General features: G+C 40.8%; 1 protein-coding gene across 2 annotated transcripts in view; it reads left to right on the top strand.

Annotated features, from left to right (window-relative positions):
- The window catches only part of BEND4 (BEN domain containing 4), a 119091-nt gene that overhangs the window by 71610 nt on the left and 26976 nt on the right, over positions 1–20505 (top strand). The window lies entirely within an intron of this gene.

The raw sequence follows: 20505 nt of genomic DNA, 5'->3' as shown, positions 1-20505 counted from the left end.
TCAGCCAGCTGTTCTCAACCAATCAGCATTGGGGGTACTCTTCTCAGCAATATTGTTTGGCTGAATGGCTCTCTTCACAATGTTCCTCCCTGATGTCCTTTTCAGTTTTATACAGGCACATTATATGGCCCCTCATGTAAGGCATCGTTCACATATCCGACAGGGTTCTATTCTGACGTTCCGTCTGAGCTTTCCGGATCTGGTGCCAATGGTTTCCGATTGTCTCCGTTGTGCTAGGGTTCCATCGTTATGACGGAATGAATACCGTAGTCGACTACGGTATTGATTCCGTCAAAGCGACGGAACCCTTGCACAACTGAGACAAACGGAAACCATTGGCATCGGATCCGTCACCATTGAAATCAATGGTGATGGAAACGGAAACCTATGGTTTCAGTCAGGGTCCCGTTCTGGCGGGAAGCTCCGACGGAATGTCAGAACGGGACCCTGACGCAGATGTGAACGAAGCCTTAGTTCCAACTGTCTACTTAAGGATCATTTTGAATATTTTTAATCACTGGGGAAATTATAAGGATTGGTTTGAAATGTTTGTTTGCGTAGTAGAAATACTCAATATTCACTTTAGATGCTATATACTGCACCTGGCTCACAATAGGGTAAATACACTATCTATGTGGAGTCAAGATTTAAGGTGACCACGGACATTAGATATTTGTCTGCTGATGCTGGTATCATTGGCTAATGATTGGTAGGTTAGAGGGGGTCGTAGACCCTTACCATAGGCTTGATGTTAGGGATAGTGGAGAAATAGACCCAACCGGTCTTTACTTTTTCCTGTCTCCATAGACTTAAAGGGGTTGTCTACTTTCTAAAAATTGGTGACCTATCCACCGGACACGTCATCTGTATATGATCGGTGCGTGTCCGACATCCGGACTCCGCACCGATGTGCACCAGATGTTTGGATTGGGATGCAGTAGTTGGAGCCGGAAGCAGATGGGTCCAACCACTGCATAGCAGCTGTTTTGCGGAACTGCAGCTCTGCTCCTATTCACTTGAATAGGAGCAGAGCTGCAATACTGCAGCTCGGCAGCTATTCTTTGACCGGAGCCATCTGCTTCCAGCAACATCGTCCGGCGCCCGGAGGCAGCCGGAGTGGCGGATCGGTGCGGGGTCAGTGTATCGGACATGTACCGATCATATACTGATGACCTATCCGGTGGATCAGTCATCAGTCATCAGTTTTCAGAAAGTGGAAAACCCCTTTAAGATGATTGGCCAAATCTCTGTATTAATTAATGGGGCATTGGCATTTTTAATTGTCAGTTAAAAGCACATTGGCCAACATTATTTTACGCATTTGGCTGACTTTTATTTATTAATTTATGTCCTTATAATTATTTTCATGTTTAATTTCAAATTAGAAATTCCTAATTATTTTCCACCAAGGCTTGCGTGGAACCACTGAAGGTTAAAAATCCTGAACATTCCTCTCTAACTTTCACCTACATGGTAATTGTTGACAAGACTTAAGGCCCTTTTACACGGGCCAATTATCGTGTAAACAGTGTTAAAAGATTGCTCTCTTCCATTCACTGCTCTGTGTAAACATGAGTGCGCGTCCCCATACATATCTCCGTGGGAAAGGAGCAAATAAGTGCCGATGAATAAGCTGCCTCTTTGATCGGCACTCATTTATATGGCCCACGTCGTGCCATGTAAGAGGACCCTTACCATACTTATCCTCATTTTTATATTTTTTTGGATTGAACTTAAAATATGATAATGACATTATTTGTTCGCAGCAATGATGTGCATTTATATAAGCTAGTTATCACCAAATTCCCAGAAGTCTCCGCAAGTTTTTGAAGGTAGAGGGCACTGTAGCCTCCTACAAAGTATCCAACTCTCACATGACTTTGATGGAAGTTGTCTTGATATGTTAATTGAAGATCACATCTTATCTTTTGCATCGCTTTTATGGCTACCTACACTTTTTCACAAGTCCCATAGGACCTCAGATGCATTATGATAAGTAGAGTCGGGATTCATCTTAAGTAACTGTTGATTCTTCAGTTCTTTCGAAGCAAAATGAAATGAAATGTGTGCACAATATTTACCAAAATTACCCCGCAATGAAAATTGCATTGTATATTTATTATGTTAAAGCACATCCGCAGCTGCATACTATATAAAATAGACTATTGCTTTCTGAGGACAGAGTTATCATCAGATGTTCTATTCCTTTTATTTTGTCTTCCTCTGGGATAGAAATACATTGGGATCCCTAGAAAGTCCTGAAGATTCCTGCATTTATTTATGGTCATTATCATGTAAGCCAAGGCTGATATTATATGGCTTTTTGACAAATCACTTAGACCTCGTTCATACACGATCCAAGAGGGGCGATAACAGTTTGCATTTTCCTACCATATTAAAATAAATTTTCCATTGAAGCGTAAATTTAAATTTACAATTAAATGCAATATTATTATTCTCTTGCCCTGATCGCATTTTCTCTATAGACACTAAGGGTATGTTCACACGCTTAACAAAAAAAGTCTGAAAATACGCAGCTGATTTCAGAGAAAACAGCCTCTGATTTTCACGCGATTTTGAAGCTGAAAATTAAATTTGGAGCTTCTTTTGAGGCTTCTTTTCAGGCGTTTTTTGAGGCGTTTTTCATAGTGTTCGATGAAAAATCAGCTCCAAAAAAACGCCTCAAGAAGTGACATGCTACTTCTTTTTACGTAGCGTCTTTTTACGCTCCGTTTTTTTAAAACCGAGGCGTAAAAAGGCCCCCCGTATGAACTAAATGCTGTTTTTCCTATTGATTGCAATGGGCAGATGTTTGTAGGCGTTCAGCTTCCGTTTTTCGAGGCGTAAGCGCCACGAAATACGCCTGAAAACACTGCGTGTGAACATACCCTAAGGGTGAATTCTCACGCACGTGTTTAATCGCAAATTACCACAGTTCTACAATGTGGTTTATGGTCGCATGTTTTGTACAGGTGAAACACATTGAAATAATTTGCGGTAAAACGCACAGTACACTACCGGTGTCATTCGACACATGAGAATACACTTTAAGGGATTGGTTGATTAAATGTTTGATTGATTGATCTATTGATGGTATGTTCTTTGATAATCACGCCAATCCTAAGATCTGTTCAGCACCAGCTGCAGGTTTCATCTGTCCTTACTGACTAGCGCACAGATTGTCTGATCAATTTCAATGCAATTAATCTTGTGGGGTGTTGCAAAGGTCCTGCAGATCAATGATGCTGTAGAGTTCAACCCTATATTTTAGACCTATGTATAATCAATATGCAGTGTGCACATAAGCAGTCTGTCAGGGGGGAAGAATATGAGGAGAGAATGTGTTTCTGCTTTATATTTCTTTTTTTTTCCATTAAACATTGATGTGCTGTGTATTTTTCACTTTTTTTTATATAAATAGTGCCGCTTTGCTTGGAACTGCTTTACCAAGTCATCAAAGTGAGAGTCTTTCCTGTCAGTTATCTGGAATAAATTGAAGATTCGGGCATCTAGTCACCCTAGACCTGTCGACAAGACTTTTCAAATTACATGATCTCAACAAAGCTGCATTTACTGCACTGAATTGACATATGCTCAGAATCTGATATATGTATACGTGTACGTGTGTGTATATGTGTGTATATATATATATATATATATATGTGTGTCAATGTGTGTATGTATATATATATATATATATATATATATATATATATATATATATATATATATATATATTATACACTCCTCAACATTGACATTGCAACACCAAGAAGGAAAAATCACAGGATTGCTTTTAATGTTGTGCCAATAATAAAAAAATGGAAACAAAACATCTTGATTTATTCAGTATCGAGTATGAACGCCACACGCCCTGGCATGCTATCCTTGAGGTTATTAATGGTTGTCTAAGGAATGTTATACCACGCTGAATGCACTTGGGCACACAAATCACAAAAAATGGCTGCTGGCGGCTCCCTTTGCAATTGCTGACCAATGACGTCCCAGATGTGCTCGATGGCTGACACGTTGAGATGCTGCAGGCCATAGTAGCACGTTTAGGCCATGCAGGCTGCTCACAGTAGGACGAGCAACATGCTTTGTCCTGTTGAAAAACAGCTGTTGAGAAATGGCCGTACCACTAGTTCCACAACCAAATCAATGTAACACTGAGCTGTTAGTGTACCTGTAGCTGGACGTCTGGATCATAGCCCATTGTTGTGCAAATGCTTTTCTGATGGTTTGTGTTGTCACTGGTTGCCGCCCTATGCTTGGGATGTGACGTCCAATTTCACTTATAGTAAGGAATGGATCACTACACGCCATTCTTCCAATCAGACGATCCATCCGTGCAGAGGTTCGCCTCTGCACACCTCTTGCTGTCATTCCCATTCGTCGTTGTTCTCCCAACCTCCTGGGCACGCAACATTGAACAGTGCTGACATCTCGGCCTAGGCACGTAGCGGTCTGCTGGAGTGATAAACCAAGGTCTCTCAGTTCAAGGATTCTGTGCCTCTCAGTTTGCGACAAGTGGTGATAACTGGCACGTTGAGGAACAGGAGGCATCACACAATCATCCCTCACCACTTGATGCGATTTTTGAGGTTTCACGTGGCTAAAAAACTTTGCTTTCAATCTGGCTCTTATGACGCTACCACATTCCACAGATTGGAGCTAGGTCCTTGAAAATGTGGTCATTTGCAGATCTTAGCGACATCTGCTACTTCTTCGATTTGCATAACCTTACGGCTTGTCCTTCTTGGTGTTGCAATTTAAATGTTGGGGAGTGTATATAAATATATATATATATATATAAACATAAACTACGATGCTTTCTGACGCATCTAAAACCGTCTCGAACAACTCAGGTCCCAGCTTCCAGGACCTGTGTGAGTATATCGTTCAAGGGGAAACTTGGATAAAAATCAGTCAGTCTACACAGATCAGTCCCCACCGTTTTATCTCCCCCATGTAATCAGCAAGTGATATCACTTTTTTTTTTTTCTATAACAGATGGACATTGATGAGGGGTATACAAAAGGGAAGCTGCAATGTATGAAATAACACAAAAACGGAAGTATACAATTAGACAACATCATTGTGCAACTAAGTACGGTTACATGTAGGATAGGGGTTTATAAGGGAGGTCTTTTTTGCAGATTTGGCTTCAACTTGATACAGTTTATAGTATGTACAATGTTGATAAAAGTGCTTTGTAACATTGTGGAGATAGCGAGATCATTAAGTCATTCATGAGGTATCTCTGAAAAACTGGCATTTTGCTCATTTTTGAATATAGTTTATTTACTCTGATAACTATTTTCTTGGTAATATGGGTCTGTACGGAGCCACCTTACTGCTCTGTTATGTGCATGAGGCCTAATGTCAGGTAAAACTTGATCAATAAATGGTAGTAGGACATCATCTGCAGAATGGAGGGAATAGGTACAGTTAAAAAAAGTGTCTTTCGAAAGATTCTATTCCCTGACATGTCAGAAAATCACATTGGAGGAGTTCCATGAGCTTGGAACTTCACTGATGTCCCAAAGCCTAAATAGTGGAGGACATGATATCCATCTCTCTGCTAAAAATGTGTTCCTTCACAATATTTGTGCCTACCTGAAATACCCACAGATGTGATCTGCTATGTACTCCTATAAGGGGTAGTTCAAATGGAATTTTTCTCTGGCAGAAAAAAATCTGTCTCAATAGCCCTTGAGGAATTTTGAGGCAGATTTTAAAATGCCAGCGTTTTTTTAGGCCTCATGCACACATCCGTGTTTGGTCCGTGATATACGGGCCGTATGTCGGCCACATTTCCCAGACCGAACACACTTCAGGGAGCCGGGCTCCTAGCATCATAGTTATGTACGATGTCAGGAGTCCCTGCCTCTCCGCGAAAATACTGTCCCGTACTGTAATCATGTTTTCAGTATGGGACAGTGTTTCCGCAGGGAAACGGGGACTCCTAGCATCACACACAACTTAGATGCTAGGAACTGTGGGCCGACATATGACCTGTATATCACGGACCAAACACGGATGTGTGCATGAGGTCTTTAGCTTTTTTTTTTTCCTACGTTTTTTTTTAAGCTGTATGAATCCAATGCAAAAATCAGTCAAAAACCAGGGCAAAAAAAAACGCTCCAAACGAGCACCGCAAGTTTTTTCTGCCTCCCATTGATTTCAATGGGAGGTCAGAGGCAGAAGCCATTCGAAGAAAGAGCACTCTGCTTTTTTTCCCCGCACACAGCCACAAGCCACCCGGGGAAAAAAATGTCTCTGCCCTTCATTGAAATCAATGAGGGGTGTCCAATCACTTACCTTTGAAAATCAAATACATATATCTAAATGGCATAGAGATCTGAACGGCCAATTTTCAAGAGACCAGTGGTTAAGAGCATTCTCCATCTCTTAAATCCTCTTCCTGTACTAATCATCAAGAATTATATTATAAAATATTCTATAGATGGTATCTCACTCCGTATAAACTTTCCAGAATATATAGTGATGCATCGCCCCAATGTTGGAGAGGTTGTAACCATTTGGGATCCATACTTCACATATTTTGGGAATGTCCTTTATTATTAACCTTTTGGCAATCTATTAGCGCACTACTAAATGAGATTACAACTCAAAATATCAACCTCACGCCGGAACTTGGGTTACTACGGCTTGGAATTGATGTTATTCCCAAACAATTCCAAACTGTAATATGTCATATTTTAATATCTGCCACATCAGCTGTAGCGTTCAGATGGAAAACATGTAACGTCCCGACCATTACAGATATCATTAAAAAAGTCAATACAAACTATCAATATGAATATATTTATGCCTGTAGCATACAAAGACATGACCGATTCTGTAGAGATTGGAAATCAATGAGGGGTGATTTGGGGCGTTTCTTGGCACTGATTCCGAAGTGGTTTCCACGTCAAAATCCGTGCCAAGAAACGCAGTGTGAACTACCCCTAAGCAAACATAGTTGTGTATGTATAGTGTCATTTCATGAAAATAGTTGATGGAACCATTTCTATGTCTTTTGAACTCCTTTAAAACCCATCTGCTTCACATTATTTGGGATATTTTAGGTAATGATTCCTAGAATCTTTGTAGTAATGGATACCATAAATTACATTTTAACAACTTTGTTTAAGAAAAAAAAAAAATATTAGAAAAATTGCCTTGGTTAGGACTATTACTGCTCTAAAACCTTGTGTGGGCTCAGCAGTAATGTTTTTTCCCAGTATATATATATATATATAGCATATAAACACTAAGAGCACACAAAACTTCTTAGCTGACTTGCAGCACGATCATAAACCTCCCCACGGAGTCGCATTTGATATAATCAGTGCATCATCTTCAGCTTTTTACTGCAAAACCAAAGATTCTCCTTATTGTGTATTTTTACATCCTAATCAGAAAAGCAAGATTTATTTTATAACATTATTTATCATTGATATCCTCCCCTTATTGGAAAGAAAGCTGAGCGAGCTGATCCTTGTCTTATGGTCTAGCTGACATCTTGCGTCTTTAGATATGGATCACTCATTCTTCCTGCACTTTTATGCTTTTGTTTGACTTTTTTGTTCTCTGTTTTGCTGTTATTTAAGTTGATTTTTTGCACTTACAAATGGTAAACACATGTTAGCCATCTTGTGTGCCTCTAGAGTATATCGCTTTTGGGTGCATGCAATATTGATATTCTATTATGGTTCCTGAGTGCTGATCTAAGGACCACAAAGAAGTGGGAGAGGGTGGTTATTTGTTTACATACGTATCTTGTCTTTTGATGTATGAGTATGTTTTAGAGGATAAGTAAGCTCTCCTGACATGTCTGTTTTAGTAAATACTTGCATTTCCCATGAAATAACAGTGTTGGACCATTTTTTCTCAGAACTCTGTGTTTTGCCGTTCCTCTGGTATTCCTCCTGAAATGTATCAGTAAATTTACAACTATATCTTATTATTCCTCTTGTTAATAGGGTGCATCCCTACACAATCTGACACTGTCTAACCAGTGTTGACAGCTTCAGAGTATAAAGGAACTGAGAATATATTAGTCATTTGGTGCCATATGGAAGCTCCATGAGACAGAGAGCATAAGGCTATATAGTATTGAGCCACAGAGACCCTGTGTGCCACCATACAGGCTTAATGCACACGGCTATTTTTGCCTAGAGCTTATATTCTTATATGACTCTTATTTATAAAAAAAAAAGTATGGACCACCCTTTTTTCTTTATACACTACTTGGTCACGTTTGTTTAGCATGCAATGTATTCCACGGTAGATATATCTTGCGTAAATGCCAAAGACTGCAACCTACCTAGTATTTACCACCAGCTTCTTTGTCCCTGTCCATTTACCATCATCCTAAGTATTTATTTACTCGGAGTCTTTGCATGTTTAGTTGCAAAATTTCATAACCATTAAACGGGATTTCCAGTGGGTTGCGCTAAATCCAGGCAGAGAATTAATGGAGAAGTGGTCGCATGGCTCTCTCCCTTTTGTTCTACGGGAGTTACCAAAACAGCTGAGCAACGGTGCATGGCTGTATCTGTAACTTCCATAAAACAAAATGTAAACTGTAGCGGAAATAAATTACCAACTTTCCATTCTTTCTCTGCACAGGCAGTTTTTGCTGTTTTTATAACTGCGGGACTGGAAGCACAACCACCACTTGAACATGTGAACTCAGCCTCAGTGTGTTTTTACGTGTATCAGCTCAATATAAACACTATATAAAAGTATTGGGACACACCACTTATTCATTGAATTTAGGTGTTTCATTCAGTCCCATTGCTACAGGTGTACTGTCCTGGCCAAAAGTTTTGAACCGGACACAAAATTTGGTTTACTCAAAGTCTGCTGCTTCAGAGTTTTTAGATCTTTTAGGTCCCATGCACACGACCGTAAAAACTCCCGTAATTACGGCCCGTAATTACGGGCCCATAGACTTCTATTGGCCCCGGGTACCTCCCCGTATGCTTACGGGAAGGTGCCCGTGCCTTGAAAAATATAGAACATGTCCTATTTCAGGCCGTAATTAGGGCACGGGCAGCCCATAGAAGTCTATGGGGCTCCCGTAATTACGGGTGACTACGTGTGTGCACCCGTAATTACGGGAGCGTTGCTAGGCGACGTCAGTAAATAGTCACTGTCCAGGGTGCTGAAAGAGTTAAACGATCGGCAGTAACTGTTTCAGCACCCTGGACAGTGGCTACTTTTATTACGGAAAGGGCTGCCCCTTCTCTCTATCCTGCACTGATAGAGAGAAGGGCTGCCGATTAGTGCAGTGCAATTTTGCAGCCAAAAACATGCCCGTAAATACTGGTGCAATACGGGTCGAATACGTGTGACCAAGGACCCGTATTTACGCCAGTATTAACGGGTGGACAAAAATACGGTCGTGTGCATGAGGCCTTAGTCAGATGTTACTATGGTATACTGAAGTACAATTATAAGCATTTCATAAGTTTTTAAACTTTTATTGACAAATACATCAAGTTTATGCAAAGACTCAATAATTACAGTGTTGACCCTTCTTTTTCAAGACTTCTGCAATTCGCCCTGGCATGCTGAATATCATCTTCTGGGCCAAACCGTGACTGATGGCAACTCATTCTTGCCTTAGCAGGGCTTGGAGTTTATCACAATTTCTGTGTTTTTGTTTGTCCACCTGCTTTTCGAGGATTGAGATCTGGGAAGTTTCCTGGCCATGGATCCAAAATTTCAATGCTTTGTTCACTGAAACACTTAGTTATCAATTTTGCCTTGTGACATGGTGCTCCATTATGCTAGAAAATGCATTGTTCATCACCAAATTGCTCCTGGATCATTGGGTGGGAGAAGTTGCTCATGGAGGTTGTTTAGATACCATTCTTTATTCATGAAAGTTTTCTTAGGCAAAATTATGAGTGAGCCCAATCCCTTGGATGAAAAGAAACCCCAACACATGAATGGTCTCAGGATGCTTTAATGTTGGCATGACACAGGATGGTAGCGCTCACCTTTTCTTCTCCGTAAAATTATTTTTTCAGATATTCAAAACAGTCTGAAGAGGGCTTCATCAGAGAAAATAACTTTACCCCACTCCTCTGCAGTCCAATGCCTGTACTTCCTGCAGAATGCCAGTCTGTTCTTGATGTTTTTCTTGAAAAGAAGTTACTTCTTTGCTGCACGTCTTCACACCAGGCCAGCCTCCAAATGCCTTCGCGTCACTGTGCGTGCAGATGCACTGACGCCTGCCTGCTGCCATTACTGATCAAGCTCTGCACTGGTGTTGAACCGATCCTGTAGCTGAATCCTCTTTAGGAGACGGTCCTGACACTTACTGGACTGGCCCTGAAGCCTTCTTCACAGCAATTAAACATTTCTCCTTAAAGTTCTTGATGATTCGATAAATGGTTGATTTAGGGGCAATCATACAAGCAGCAAAGTCCTTTTGATGCAAAGCAATGATGACTGCACGCATTTCCCTGGAGGTAACCATGGTTAACAGAAGAGGACAATGATTTCAAGCACAATCCCCCTTTTAAAGCAACCAGTCTGCTCTTATAATTCAATTAGCATGACAGAGTAATATCAGCTGACTTGTCCTTGTTAACACTTTCTCCTGAGCATTCGAGAAGATCACTAAAATTATGTTAGAAGGTCATTTTTTGGCAGGGCTGAAATTCAGTAAAAAAAAAATTCATGGCAAGGAATGACTCTGCAATTATTTGCAATTCATCTCATCACTGTTCATAACAATCTAAAGTTAATGCCACTACAAAAAACGGAAGCAGCAAACTTTGTGAAAACCAAAATGGTGTAATTGTAAACATTTTTGGCCAGGACTGTATAAACGGAAGCACCTACCCATGTTTGTCTTTAAAAACGTTTGTGAAAGAATGGCAATGACAATTGTATTCTACCAACTTTGTGAACAGTTTGGGGTTTGTCCCTTTTCTCCTCCAGCATGACTGTGCCCCAGTGCACAAAGCAAAGTCCATAAAGACATGGTTGGGTGAGTTTGGTGTGGAAGTACTTGACTGGCCCGCACAGAGCCCTGACCTCAACCCCATTGAACACCTTTGGGATGAACTGGAATGGAGATTGCGAGCCAGGCCCCCTCCTCCAACATCAGTGTCTGATCTCACAAATGCTCTTCTGGATGAATTAGCAAAAATTACCACAAATACACTCCAAAATATTGTAGAAAGCCTTCCTAGAAGAGTTTTAGCTGCAAAGAGGGGACCAACTCCATATTAAAGCCTATGGATTTGGAATCGGATGTCATAAAAACTTGTGTAGGTTAAAGGTGAAGGTGTCCCAATACTTTTGTCCATATAGTGTATCCCAGGGTGTCAAAATAATTGGAATACATTTTCTTTTTTAAGTTCACCCCGTTTATGGCACAATAACATTTATATTTGCAGAATGGTCTTGAATTCTCTCTACTGCCTCATATATCTTATTCTGATGAGCTTGTTACTTTTCAACATGTCACCACTTTTTTACATTTTGACATTTACATTTTTTAGAAATCAAAATTGGCATTTTTTACCCTCCGTATTTTCCGCACTATATTTTATGAAACCTATAGAAACCATTAGTATTAATTCATTAAAATATGTGCTAATTATCTTGGCAAATTAATACAACACCTTAATCCTAATCATTATAATGAATGTTTAATGCCGCTGTATTGTGTGCCGCGATCATTGTGTTCCTAATCTTCGTAAATTCAGTTGCATTTATGTACGTAAAATGGATGTAATATCTCACTTATAATAGATGTTAAGTACCTATAATTATGGTGCTATTAACTGTTGATGGATATCTGTTTAACTAAGCACCCTTCATAGAATGATTGAGATATATATATATTATATACAAACACTAACCCATACTTGAGATCTCAAGAGTTGGTGTTATAATATTTTTTAACCTATGCAACGGCCTCCAAATTGCCCTCAAACGAATACATTTTATTCATAAAAAGTGCATATAACCCCTTCATTACACCCCAAAAGGAACACAGACCCCAAAATAAATTCAGACCTTGCCGTCGGCATCAGGACATAAGTGAAGAGGTCTATACATTGTGGGAGCCTATAAGGCGTGGTGGATTAAGTAGACCATAGACCCTAGGCTGATCCACAAACTTGAGTCCCCCTTTCCCCACCGCCGCTCTGCCGTGTCCATAGTGAACTCACCTTTCTGTGCAAGCATTGACAAATGGGTGTTACGATTCCCCTTGTCAAAGGGCTGTGTCCCTACATACTGACCGTCTCCAACCATCGCTGACAGTATCACACAGTGTAGGGACAGATCCTCTTGACAATGGGAATGGTAACACGCATTTGTCTATTAGTCCTGGGTACACAAAGACTTTTGTGGAATACAAGGATTTCCCATAACAGACATGTAGGAGAGGGGACAGATCCTCTATAGATCCAGTAACTCACAAGTGATTTCTTCTCTGATTGGAGTCATTCTCTTTTCTTCTCCATCTGACAAAGACCGGTATAGCGACTTCTGATGAGACATCTTTGCTCCTCGCTTCTGCAGCCATTTCCAACCTCTATAGAAACATAAAAATTCATTAACCCCTTCCAGACAGTTAGCTTCGATCCCCGTCATTAACCCCTTAAATGCAGCGGTCAAAAGCGATCGCGGATTATAAGGTTTTTGCAGCTCATCGGCACCCCAATAATGAAATTGCCGGGGTGCCGGTGGCTGGAATGGCAACCGGAGGCCTAAAAGTGGTCTGCCTAGTACGGAAACCTTCCATTCCTCACCCGTTGGTGAGGCTTAAAAGGCTTCCGTAGCCGTCATCAGCAGTGGATATCAGCTGTATGTTACAGCTGACAACCACCTGTAATGGCAGGAACCGGAGCTAGCACGAATTCCTGCCATTAACCCCTTAGATGCAGCGATTAAAAGCGATCGCTTCATCTTAGTGGTTGGCAGCAGATCGGCAGCTCTGCCCTGCAATCGCAGGGCTGCCGACTACTGCTATGGCAACAGGAAGCCTAACAATGTCCTCCTGCTCTGCCATTATGAAAGCCGATTAGGCCCCGCCCATCGGCTTGTTGTCGGTGAATGACTAACATCTAATGCATTACACTACATAGGTAGTGCAATGTATTAGAAAAAAAACTGACAGTTGGACCTTCAAGTCCCCTAGTGGGACTGAAAAAAAAAAGTTGTAAAAAATATAATAAGTTTAAAGTAATAAAATAAAACACTATCGCCCTTTTTCCCTTATCAAGTCTTTTATTATTATTTTTTCTTTATCAAAGTTTATTACATTTTCAGTACAAACATATAACAATGTTATTGCACATAAACGAGTGGCAGTTCAACTGAACCACTTCAAATAAAACATTTGAATACAATGTAAATGCAATACAGGAAGAGTATATAGAATGTCAGCATCAAGAAGTGTACATTAGCATATGAATCATCAAATGGGAAGCAAATAGAATAAAAAAAGGGGGAACGGGAAAGGAAGGGAGGAAAGCAAAACAGGTAAAAGGTGGAGAGTGGAGAGGGATGTCCGCGACCCAAGACGTAGGACTGACAAAAGAAACTCAGGTGTGTTCTTCCAGCCAGCGGGAAAGGGCCTCACTCTCCGCAAACAGAATCCAACTCCTCCATGTAGTCATGAATCTGTCACGTTTGCCATTGTCTCCTGCCAAGAGGCCCTCCATTCTCATGATATGATTCAACTCGGTTACCCATTCACGAAGAGAAGGGCATCCCGTAGATTTCCAGTGTCTAGGAATCACGCACCTAGCTGCAGTGAGAAAATGTCTGAAAATACCTTTTTTCAGAACTGTGACATTGCCGGGCAAAAGGGACAATAGTCCAATGGCAGGTTCAATAGGAATTTGAGAATCAAACAGCACATTATACAGTTCGAATTTGTTAGTCCAAAATGGAGATAAGATGGGACATTCCCACCATATGTGTAACATGGTTCCCAAAGCTGAAAGGCAGCGCCAACATTGATCAGACACGGAGGGGGAAGGCTCTATGCAGCAAGACCGGGTATCGGTACCAACGGGTGAGAATCTTAAAATTCTTTTCTTGGGCGTAGCAGGCTGAGGGCAATTTATGGGTGAGCAAAAAAATGTTTTGCCAATCCTCATCCTGTATATGAAACCCCAATTCACGATCCCACGCCTGTACGTACCTCAGTTGCGAAAGCTCGGGGCAAGCACGCAGAAAAGCATGTAGTGTTGATAAAAGTTTAGTCGGCCTAGAGGGTATCAATAGGAAGGTTTCCAATGCTGTTTTGTCCAGGGCGAGAGCCTCGCAATCCGAGAAAGGGGAAATGTATGCTCTAAACTGTAGATATTCCATCCAAGATAATCTTTTGTGAGGACAAGATTCCCTCAGAGACAATAAAGTGGGAAGCTCATGAGTGTCTGCAAGTGTGGAAGAGAGTCTAACATTGTCCTGTTTCCTCCACGAAAGAAATTCCTCAACTCCCACCGCTGGTGTGAAGTCTGGATTGTCAAATAAAGGAGTGAAAGGGCCAGGACAATGTGTTAATTTGGAAGGCGCCGCATCCCTATCCCAGGCACACCAAAAATTGTTGGGTTAACAATGGTAGCATGAGAGTAGATCTATTCTGTTTGGCAATCCACGGGAGAGATGTTAGTCGCAAAGGTGAAATTTCAAATTCCAGGCGAACCCATTGTTTCTGAGTAAATGATCTAAACCAATCAGCAATTCTCATCAACAATGCTGCAGAATGATATTTTTTAAAATCCGGTAACCCCGCCCCTCCCTCCGATTTTGGTCTGCAGAGCACCTTCATGCTTATTCGAGGTTTTTTAGGGCCCTAAATGAATTTATTTATGCCTCTGTGTAATTGCCGAAAGTAAGATTGAGTGGCCAGAATCGGTACCGTTTGAAATATATGTAAAAATCTAGGTAAAATGTCCATTTTCACAGCATTGATTCGGCCAAACCAGGAAAGGTGAGCCGAGGAGTACTGCTCTACATCTTTCAGTGTGCGATGCAATAAAGAGATGTAGTTCAGACGGAACAACACTGTCAAATCCTGTGGGATGTTGATCCCCAAATACTTTAGAGTCTCCTGTTGCCATTTAAATGGGAAGTTTTGTTTTAAGTGTTCAACCTACTCACTGCTGAGGGAAACATTTAAAGATTCAGTTTTAGAGTAATTAACTTTGAAATTGCGGAGCTGACTAAAATGTTCAAATTCCTTGAGTATGGATGGTAAAGTCACAATAGGTTCTGTTACATACAAGAGGAGGTCGTCAGCATACAAAGCAAGCTTGGTATGCAGTGATCTCACTGTTATTCCTTTTATGGAGGAGTTATTTCGCAGAGCACTAGCCAAATGTTCCATAGTGAGAACATATAGAATAGGGGATAACGGGCATCCCTGCCTAGTACCATTTGAAATATGTAGTGGATCCGATAATAACCCGTTCACACGAACCCGAGCTGTGGGCTTCGTGTACAGGGACATGATTTTCCTGAGCATATTGTGACCTAAACCAATTTATGACAATGTCCTCCGAAGGAATTGCCAACTAACCCTGTCGAACGCCTTTTCGGTGTCCACAGAGAGCAGGCATGCTGGAATATGCTGTCGTTGTGCATAGGACATGAGAAGAATAGTTTTATTCGTATTGTCTCTTGCCTCTCGCCCCTTAACGAATCCCACCTGATCATCATGAATGAGAGAGGGTAAGATAGGAGAGATGTGTGATGCAATGGTCTTCGCAAATAGCTTGACATCCACATTGATCAGTGAGATCGGGCGAAAGTTAGGGCAAGACGTAGGATCTTTCCCAGGCTTTGGTAACAATGTGATATGTGCCTCAAGTGACTGTTGGGTGAAACCGCACGCTGGAGTGATGGAATTGAAGACCTGCATTAAAAAGGGAATTAGTAAATCCTGAAATGTTTTATAGAATTTATTATTGAAACCATCAGGGCCAGGACTCTTTCCCAACGGAGAATCCTTTAAAGCTCGCTGTACTTCATCTTCCGTGAAGTCAGATTCCAAGGTATCAGAGTCCATATGGGAAAGAGTAGGGACCGGGGTCTCATTTAAATACTCATCTATTATGAACTGTAGCGCTTCAACCGGGATATCATGTAAACTGCCTTTAATATTGTATAGCGAGGAATAGTATTGTTGGAAGCATGTGATAATGTCCTTTGGATCAGAAACCACCTGCCCCGACGCTGTATGTAATTTATTATGTAAGCCTGTATGTAAGTCCTTTATTATTGAAAATAATAATAAACCATACATATTTAGTATCGCCATGACCGTAACGACCTGAGCTATAAAAACATGATGTTAGTTCTTCCACGCGATGAATGCCAGAATCTCTATTTTTTGGTCACTTTGCCCTACAAGAATGTAAATAAAAAGTGATCAAAAAGTCTCATGTATCCAAAAATGGTACCTATAAAAACTACGGCTCGCCTCGCAAAAAATAAGCCCTAATACAGCTCCGTCGACTAAAAAATTTAAAAGTTATGGTTCTCACAACACGGCGACAAAAAAAATACAAAAGTAATTTTATTGTGCAAAAAGTTGTAACACATAAAAAAGTACTATAAATTAGGTATCACCGGAATTGTACTGAACCGCAGAGTAAAGTTAACATGTAATTTATAACGCATGGTGAACACTGTATAAAAAAAAAACCTAAAAAACCTATGCCATAATCGCTGTTTTTTGGTTACCTTGCCTCCCAAAAAATAGGATAAAAAGTGATCAAAAAGTTGCATGTGCCCCAAAATGGTACCAATAATAACTACAGCACGTCCCGTGAAAAACCAGCCCTCATACCACTACTCTATGAAAAAATAAAATTAGTTAAGGCTCCAATAAGTCAGGAAATAAAAAATATGCAGTTGTACAGGGCCGAGGGGAACATCACTGTTTCAAGAGGCGATATATCAAGGCCCTAAAATTAGGGAACCAGGAAGGGTAGGGCCCAAACATATCTGCTGAAAGTGAGGGTGCCAGTATTCTACCAGGACAACACTTCCCAGCAAAATTCCACAAACTGCAAAGGTGCGAAGTGTGGACCAAAAGGGGGATAAGTAAGGACACCATATATCAGTGCGACACTGGCCTGTGCAGAAAGGATTGCTTCACAGCGTAAGAAATATCTATGGATTATTATATTCTTTTTTTTACCCCGTTATTATATCCCCTGAGGGGCGCATCCCCTGATGTACTCTGCCCAGCTCACATTTTCCCCCACATTATAAAATGAAATACCAGTAAACTCCAAACAAAACTACTACCAAGCAAAATCCACACTCCAAAAGCCAAATGGTGCTCCCTCCCTTCTGAGCCCTACAGTGTGCCCAAACAGCTGGGTACTTCCACATATATGGCTTTTGGGGAGTGTCTCCCCAGTGGCACAAGCTGAGCATGACATATTTGCCTCTGAAATGGCATATCGAGGGAAAAATTTTAATTTTTACTTTGCACCACCCACAGCTCAATCATTTATGGAAAAGACCTGTGGGGTGAAGATGCTCACTACACCCCTTAATAAATGCCTTGAGGGGTGTAGTTTCCAAAATGGGGTCACTTCTCAGGGGTTTCTTTTATTATTTCACATCAGATCCTCTGCAATTGTGAACCAATACTGTGTAAGTTGCTAAATTAGGCCTCAATTTCGCATGGTACTCTTTAACTCCTGAGCTTGGTCGAATGTCCAGGCAAAAGATTAGGGCCACATGTAGGGTGTTTCTAAAACCGGGAAACACAGCATAATAATTAGAGAACTGTCTTGTTATGGTGGCACAAGCTGGGCACCACATATTGGCATATCTATGGAAGAAATCCCATTTTCATTCTGCAACATTGAGTGCACACTAATTACTGCAAAACACTTGCGGGGTATTCACCCCTAGGTGAATACCTTGAGGGGTGTAGTTTCCAAAATGGGGTAATTTCTGGGGGCTTTCCACTGTTTTGGTCCCACTGGGGCTTTGAAAATGCGACGTAGCGACCAGAAACCAATCCAGCAAATTCTGTACTCCAAAAGCCAAATGGCGCTCCTCCCTTTCTGAGCCCTACTCTGTGCCCAAACAGCAGTTTATAACCACATATTGGGTATTGCCGTATTCGGAAGAAATTGCTTTAAAAATGTTCTTTTTTGCCTGTATTTGTTGAGAAAATGAAAACGTCTTATTGAAGAAAAATAATTTTTATTTTATTTTCACTGCCCAATTCTAATACAATCTATGAAACACCTGTGGAGTCAAAATGCTCACTAGACCCCTAGATGAATTCTTGAAGGGGTGTAGTTTCGTGAAAGCGGTCGATTGTGGGGGGTTTCTACTGTACTGGTACCTTAGGGGCTTTGCAAAAGCAACATTGTGTCAAGAAACCAATCCAGAAAATTTGTGCTCCAAAGCCAAATGGCGCTCCTTCTCTTCTGAGCCCTGCCGTGTACCCAAACAGCAGTTTATGACCACATATGGGGTATTTCTGTTCTCCAGAGGAGTTGCTTTACAAATGTTGGGGTTCTTTTTTTCTTTTATTTATTGAAGAAAAAGGATTGTTTTTATTTTCACTGCCCAATTCTAATAAAATCTATGAAACACCTGTGGGGTCAAAATGCTCAGTACACACCTAGATGAATTCCTCAATGGATGTAGTTTCCCAAATGGAGTTACATTTTGGGTGATTTCTCTGTTTCGGTCCCTCAGGGGCTTTGCAAATGCGACATGGCCTCCGCAAACCATTCCTGCTAAATTTGAGCTCCAAAAGCCAATGGAGCTCTTTGCCTTCTAAGCCCTGCTGTTTGTCCAAACAGCCGTTCTTCTACTCGGGAGAAATTGCTTTACAAATGTTGTGGTGCTTTTTCTCCTTTAGTCCTTGTGGAAATGAGAAAAAATTAGCTAAACCAACATTTTCTTCGAAAGAATGTAGATTTTCATGGCCTACTTAATTTCTGCAAATAACCTGTGGGGTAAAAATGTTCACTATACCCCTAGATAATTTTCTTGAGGGGTGTAGTTTACCAAATGGGGTCACTTTTGGGGGATTTCCACTGTTTTGGCACCGCAAGAGCCCTTCAAACCTGACATGGTGCCTAACATATATTCTAATAAAAAGAAGGCACGACTAGGTGCTCCTTTGCTTCTGAGGCCAGTGCTTCAGTCCATAAGTACACTAGGGCCACATGTGGGATATTTCTAAAAACTGCAGAATCTGGGCAATATATATTGAGTTGTATTTCTCTAGTAAAACTTGCTATGTTAAAAAAAAAAAAATTGATTAAAAATGAATTTCTGTAAAAAAAATACATTCTAAATTTCACCTCTACTTTGCTTTCATTCATGTGAAACGTCTGAAGTGTTATGAAACGTCGTAAATGCTGTTTTTGAGGGGTGAAGTTTTTAAAATGGGATGAGTTATTGGGGGTTTCTAATATATAAGGCCTTAAAAGCCACTTCACAACTGAACTGCCCCCTGTAAAAATAGCCTTTTGAAATTTTCTTGAAAATGTGAGAAATTGCTGCTACAGTTCTAAGCCTTGTAACATCCTAGAAAAATAAAAGGAAGTTCAAAAAGCAATGTCAATCTAAAGTAGACATATGGGGGATGTTAATTAGCAACAATTTTGTGTGATATAACTGCCTGTCTTACAAGCAGATACATTTAAATTTAGAAAAATGCAAATTTTGGGATATTTTTCGCTAAATTTTGGTGTTTTTCACAATACTAAATGTACCGAGCAAATTTTGCCAGTAACATAAAGTCACGAGAAAACGGTCTCAGAATCGCTTGGATAGGTAAAAGCATTCCGAAGTTATTACCACATAAAGTGTAACATGTCCGATTTGAAAACTGAGGCTCTATCAGGAAGGTCACAAGTGGTTAAAGGGGTTGTCCGGTTTTTCATACTGGTTTGACCTATTGATGTGCCCGGAAAACTCCTTTTACTCAGACTAATAAATTTGGACCCTAGAACACATCCTAGAATAAATACAGTCCCCAGACCTTCTAATCTATTGCAGACTCCTCTAAATAAATATAGACCCCAGAACAGACACCAGAACAAGCACCCTAAATATAGCCCTTGGGCCAGACCCATAAATACAGACCCCAGACCTGACCCCCTTAAACTAATAATGACCCAAGAACTGACTCCCTAAACTAATACAGACCCCTGACCTGCCCCCTAAACTAATACAGACCTCTGAATACTGACCCCTAAATAAAGACCCCTAAACTAATACAGACCCCAGACCAGGCCCCTAAATACAGATTTCAGACCTGGCCCCCTAAATACAGACCCCATAAACTAATACAGACCCCAGACCAGACCCCTAAATACAGACCCCATAAACTAGTATGGACCCCAGACCAGACCCCTAAATACAGACCCCAGACCAGGCCTCCTAAGTACAGACCCCTTAAACTAATACAGATGGCAGACCAGACCCCCTAAATACAGACCCCCTTAAACTAATACAGAC

The sequence above is a fragment of the Rhinoderma darwinii genome, chromosome 1, assembly GCF_050947455.1.
Source record: "Rhinoderma darwinii isolate aRhiDar2 chromosome 1, aRhiDar2.hap1, whole genome shotgun sequence".
NCBI classification, from domain to species: domain Eukaryota; kingdom Metazoa; phylum Chordata; class Amphibia; order Anura; family Rhinodermatidae; genus Rhinoderma; species Rhinoderma darwinii.
The sequence above is the reverse complement of the archived record's forward strand: the minus strand, read 5'-3'. Positions and strand labels throughout refer to the sequence as shown.